Source organism: Neopsephotus bourkii, unplaced genomic scaffold, assembly GCF_033783945.1.
Source record: "Neopsephotus bourkii isolate Nb327-2 ecotype Australia unplaced genomic scaffold, CSIRO-AGI_Nbou_v1 NB_1139, whole genome shotgun sequence".
In the NCBI taxonomy this organism is placed as follows: domain Eukaryota; kingdom Metazoa; phylum Chordata; class Aves; order Psittaciformes; family Psittacidae; genus Neopsephotus; species Neopsephotus bourkii.
This window is the reverse complement of record NW_026901625.1, coordinates 1294335-1300754: the sequence shown is the minus strand read 5'-3', so window position 1 is coordinate 1300754 and position 6420 is coordinate 1294335.

Below are 6420 nucleotides of genomic sequence, written 5' to 3'. Positions count from 1 at the left end.
CATCTTTCATGAGAGGCTGCAGGAGAGAATTGACCCAGGTGGTTTAAAAAGGCAGTTTTTGAGGAGAAACCAGCTGGGAAAGGAGCCTCTCCTCACTCCTGCTTTTTTACCAGGTTCCTTTTAAAGAGAATAGCTTATAATTCTATGTATTTAGAAGCATCTCGAAGGCTCACTGAGACCCGGAGGCCACGCAAGAGCTGGACAAGCAAAACCAGTTTAGCCCTGGCCAAAATCATTTGCAATCCCATTGTCCAGCCTGAGCCAAGAGGCAGAGATAAACCTTGGCCAGCACCAAACCTGGCATGACCAGTGCCTGCCAGCAGCGCCAGCGCCGGTTCCACCAGCAGAGCCGCTCTGAAGGTGATCATTTTGCAGTAACAAAAGGATGTTTTCCGCTAAGAACCAGCACTTTGCGGTGCTAGGTCTGGGCGGCCTCGGCAGCGGTGCTGGTGCAGGCAGCGTGGTGCTGGTGCAGGCAGCGTGGTGCTGGTGCAGGCAGCGTGGTGCTGGTGCTTAGCACGTCTGGCAGCTCCCAGGCACCCGTGGGTGCTGTGCTGGGGGCGGGAGCGGGGCCCCAAGTGCTTCAGATGAATCACAGCAGATTTCCCAATCTCACTGTGCTGGAGAAGCCGTCACTGCAGGCAGGGGCTGGCAGACACAAGCACTGGGTGAGATGTGGCCTCATCCCCAGCCACGCTCCCAAGCCCGATCTCTGCCCAGCCGCATCACCCTCCTGTAGGTGCATCCCTAACGGTGGGCAAAAGGAGGAGCTGTGCTCTTCCATGCAGCCTGCTGGCAGCGCAGCAGTGCCAAGAACGCTGCTTAGGAATGTCTAAACAAATTTTTCCCTGTTTATTCATTTCCCAATTGGAAAATACTGCTTTGTCATACTAAGGTTGGCGGAATTCTTCATAGAATCCTGGAATGGTTTATTGGCATAGTAGTATTACTGGTTTGATCTTATTATCATAATTATTGTTATAGATAGAATAATAGAATTCTAGAATGGTTTATTGCCATATTATTAGAATTATTATTGTGGCTGCTTTCATATTAGCATTATTAAAATCATTATTATAGATAGAATAATGGAATCACAGCCTGGTTTGGCTTAGAAGGGAGTTTAAGTCTCCTTCAGTTCCAATTCCCTGCCACGGGCAGGGACACCTTCCCCTAGAGCAGGTTGCTCCAAGCCCCATCCAATCTGGCCTTGAACACTGCCAGGGATGGGAGATTTTAATGGGAGACTTCCTCCTATCCAGGATTTAACCCCAGGGAGCTGGGAGGTGAAATGAGGACCACTGTGCTGCCCATCACCGTGCCACCCTGTGTCCAAAACCTCTCCATCACTCCATGCAACCCTTCCTGATGCTCCCCTGCTACTCGAAGGAGCGTTGATCCTCAGTTAGGTAAATCCAGGATATTGAAGGAGTGTTTAATGGATTTTTCCTTTGTTTTCCCAGCCAGGTCTTTCAGTCACTGGCTGTTTTTCCCAGCAGCAGTGATGTGTGCAGGGCTGGAGCAGAGGGGCCTCATGGTTACCTACTGATTACTGCTATAGAAATGAAAAGGAAAAACTCCTGGCTTCTGAGAAAACAAAACTACATTCTAGCTGCAGCTAAAGACTTAAATTGGTAATTAATATCCATCCTTCAGGGTGGGGAAATAGTTGTTTTCCATCCTTTCATAGGCTTTTCTGGGAGAAATAAACTACTGTAGTTTAGAAAGCAGAGGTTTAAATCTGTTTATTTCACACTAAACATGTTGTAATTCTGCTCATGAGACAGCAAGTCAGCTCTGTGTGTGCATGTTGTCCAGGAAGAAATGAAACCAACAGGGATTTATGGCAGCTCCCTCGGGATGTGCTTGCGCGGGACCAGGCTCCTGCGGGTCTGCCAGTAGGAGAGCACTGCTGGGGAAGTCTTTAAATCTTTACTTTCTGGAGCATACGTTACCTGAATCCCTGTTTTCCAGTGGGTCTGGGAGCGGATTCCCAGGGCTGCGTTAAGCCTGTGCTGCTCAGCTGGAGCTGGGAAGCTGCAGGCCAGCGAGGCGGGACGCTGCCGTCACTCCCATGGCTCCCGCTGCTCCCATCGGAGGACTGTGTGTTCCTGGGTTACGCAAGAACGGGCAGCGTGTGCCCCCAGCCCTCCAGTGCCCCCGGCTCCATTCACAGCCTCTGCGTCCCCACGTGAAACGGGAACCCTTGCAAAAGCAGAAGTGTGGCTCGAATTAGGATTAAGCTATTTTTAGCAGCTGCCCTGTGCCCTGTCCATGCTCCAGCTGGGATGTTTAATTCTATCTGGGACGATTCCTTCTGCAGTTGCACCAGGATTGATGCAAGAATTTCCTTTTAAACCTTGAATCTGTTGTATTCTTGGTTTAGTTGGGAAATGTGGCTTTTACAAAACCCCCCTTTCCCCCCCCCCACATCTACAATAGCTGGAAAATCCAGCAGTAAAATAATACAAATCTTGCTGTATAATAAAAGAAGTTGTAGAACTTTTACTATCATTATTATTCATTTTACTGTGTAGTTTGGAAACGCAGTCATGGATCAGGAATGTGTTTTACCCTGGGCTGCACAAACAGCACGGAAGGAAAATTGCCTCTGTTGAGTAAAACCACATAGTGATACCCATTATAGCTAAACAGCATCAGGACGTTAAAGACACCTCTGAGCACCTCATCATTTACCCAGCCTGTATTTAAATACCTGCTGCTCGTATGTTTAACCTTTGAGAACGTATTTGTAAAGGGAACTTCAAGGAAGACTAGCAGTTAGGACAACACCACGAAACACACTTGGATAGAGATCAATGGATTCCTCCGTCTCGCTGCACTCCCCACACCGGGTAATGTTTGGCCTTTGCAAATATCCAGCCCCATGTGAGATGGGCCGGGCACTGGGTAGGGGAAGGAGCTCTGGGCATGGGGATGGTACCTGTGTGGGCATGAGCTCCATGTGAAGTTGTCCTTGCCACCCTCTCTGATGGCAAGGTGATCCAACCACGCTGGGACCGGGAAGATGCTCTCCATCGGGAAAACCAGGCTCTGCAGAAAGTGCCACTCTCGCCCCTGAAAATCCAGCAGTCAGCCCAAGGGCGTGCTCTGTGCTGTGTGTAGAAGGGCAGGGTGTATTTTACTCCACACTCCACCTGTCCCCCCGTGTATTTCAGTGACTCACGAAGCTCTGAAGGGCTATTTCCGTGCTCCCACTGCAATCCCAGCACCTCCGGCTGCGCTGTCAGCACACCTCAGCTGCACACAGCACCCCCGCCGGCTCTATTCTTAGCAGCTAATAGCTGAAATAATTACTTTTGTCTCAGTGCTGTTGATTCCTTAGATTTGGAACTGAGCAAAACCTGCAGCTCTGGGAGCCCCGCTGCCCCATTCCTTCTTCCACCACCGGGCAGCGTTTCGGGCACCACACAGACCAGGAATGCTGCGAGACCGTGGGCAGAGCTGTGTTGGAGGATGCTAAATACCGTGAACCCAGCTTCTACACAGGGCATTAGCTCTGCTTTGAAGCAGCTTGGATGTTAATGTGGTGCCACCTCTTTGAAAACGATCTTGGCTTTTCCAGCTGGGATTTTCTTAGACTTCACAGGGTAAATTCCAGGAAGCCAGGTTTTCAAAGGGAGGGGAAGGCTTTCACCTGCAGCTTCCACTCCAGCACCTGCTTTGTTGTGTGGGCTGGCTTCGCACAGAGAAGGCAAACATGACTACCTGATGCCAGCACATCCCCAACAGTTCCCAGGAAGGAACCCACACCTCCAGCTTTGCCACCTTTTGATCTCAACCCCAGATGTTCCATCCAATTCACAGAATCCCAGACTGGTTTGGGTTGGAAGGGACTGGATGAGCTTTAAGCTCATCCAGTTCCAACCCTGGCAGATGGGCCTGTTTCTGCTGGTATTCCTTGAATGGAGCTGGCTGGGAATTCTGTGATAGATTTCTGTTGGAAACCATCATTTTGCTGAGGTCGTGTTTTGTGAGGGAGCTCTGACAACTTTCACATTTAGAAAAAGAGTTATCCCACATCAGCAGTTGGAAAACATTCTATTTTGCATTTTAAAGCCACTGTCAGGACGACTGGTTGGTAAACTGAAAAACACTGTGCTAAGGGACATTAACTTCCACATTCCCCTGTCCACCTCTGCCCCATTCTTTGCTCCTTCCATGCATCACAGAGATAATGTCCCAAGACATCACTTACGTGGCTGCTGAGGTGGAGGGATTATAGATTTACAGCTGCATGGGCTTGCTAAGTTGGGCAGGAATTTGTTTGGCATAGTCAAGGCCTTTGCATTATTTGATCTCAGCCTTCTAGTTAAACAGGAACATGCCCTGATTTTAACAATCGCAGCTTCCTGCAGTCAGAGGAAGGAGTGGCCGATGGCATTTAAACCGAAAGCTGAGCCAAGGCTGCACCAGCAGGAAGCTGGAAGTGCAGGCAGCAGCACCAGGGTTTCCTTCGTCATTAAAAGGATCAAGGACCTTCCTCAGAGGTTATTTTATCACCCACAATACCAATAATTATGTACACGAGGGTTAGACTGTTGCAAAGCCAGGCTACATGTTATTGCTATTAAGGTCATTGTAGCAGAAAACAGCACAGACAAGCACACATTTCTTCTGCTCCCTGATCCTTCCATGATGCTCACAGAAACTGTCAATTGACAGCAGATGTGGTAGCAATGGCTCAGGGTTCATAGAATTATGGAAGGGTTTGGGTTGGAAGGGACCTTAAAGCTCATCCAGTTCCAATTCCACCCTCCTGCTAGGGCCGCCTTCCACTGGAGCAGCTTGCTCCAAGCCCCTGTGTCCAACCTGGCCTTGAGCACTGCCAGGGATGGGGCAGCCACAGCTTCTCTGGGCACCCTGTGCCAGTGCCTCAGCACCCTCACAGGGAAGAGCTTCCTAAGATCCCATCTCAGTGTTCCCTGGGGCAGGTTCAAGCCATTCCCCTCGTCCTGTCCCTACATCCCTTGTCATGACATCTTGTTACGCTGTCCAGCACTATCCAAGCTTTTTTCATTTCAATCAGCACTGCAAGCACTGTTTCAGTCAGCTCCTGTTACTCCTCACTCTGGACTGGATACTTTCACTAGTGGGAGTGATCTTCCCTGCCTCCGACCACAGACAGAGATAATTTCCAGTTACCAAGCTTGCTTCCTAGCCCGCGACTTTGCTTCTGTATGGTCAGTTCTTAGAAAACCAAAGTTCTGCCTCCTGCTTTTAAAAGGAGTTGTTTGACCCCAATCAAACAACACAAACCAGTAACAAAACATGAGCATGGGCCCCATTTCAAACAGAAAACCAGCTGAGATTTCTACCATAGAATCCCAGCTCACAGAAAATGCCAAATCCTGACCAACAGTGTGAGAAGATGCCTTTATTTTTTGCAGCCTCATTCAGTCTTGAGTGCTGAAGCTTCCTATTGTGCCAAGCTTTCCCAGTTATGCACTCAAGCGTTCCCCATCGCAGTGCAGCTTTGAGACTTCTTGTGAGCCCGAGTGCCACCATGAAGTAAATACTTACACGCAGGTAAAGGTCGAAATGTTCCATGGCTGGTGATCTGCAAATGCAAGTACACCACAGAATAAATGCTGCCTTTCTCCTGAAAGCAATGAAAATCACATAACATGAAATAAATCAAAGCTCCATTTTACTTTCTTAATATACCAGAAGATTGACAAAATCACTGCGAGTTAAAAGCACCAGTCAGCTGTCCCATTTCTGAGCCTCTGAGCCTTTGATCTTGCTTCAGTGCTCTACACAATCACATTCAGAGCTTCACAGGGTCTCGTGGGTCCGGTGAGATGGCCTCTGCCTGGCCTGCACCACACTGGCAAGTTGTAAATTATCCGGATGACAATGAGAAAAACAGGGAACAGGGGAAATCCGCACTGCTCCTGCATGATGGAGCTTCTGAGAGAACTCAGGGGTAACTGAAACCAGCACAGGCAGCTGAACATCACAGAAAACACTGCCCTACTTTAGTGAGGATCGCTGCTGGATGACTCATTTAAGTAGCCGTAGAGCTCTTCCAGTTTTACGTTCGTTAACTGAAGTAGTTAATGCAGCTTCGGCCACAGAGTGTATGTGTAAGGCTTGAAGTCCCGTGGGTTTGATTGCATAAGAAACCTCGTACTGTGGCATTTAGTTGATCAAGCACTACTTCTTGTGGTCACATGGGCGTTTGATTTCCCCTTGCATCAGCTACAACAGATCTTTTCCATCTTTTGAACCGGTGCCTGCCTGTTCAATTCACAAGGGTCATCCCCTCCATCCCACACAGGGAGCCTGTGCTGCTTGCCCAGGTCCTGAGCTCACAGGATCTTTTTGATTGTAGAATCCTATGTGAAAAAGCAGGAGCTTGCAATTCTTCTCATTTGTGTCTGTGTGTAACAGGTG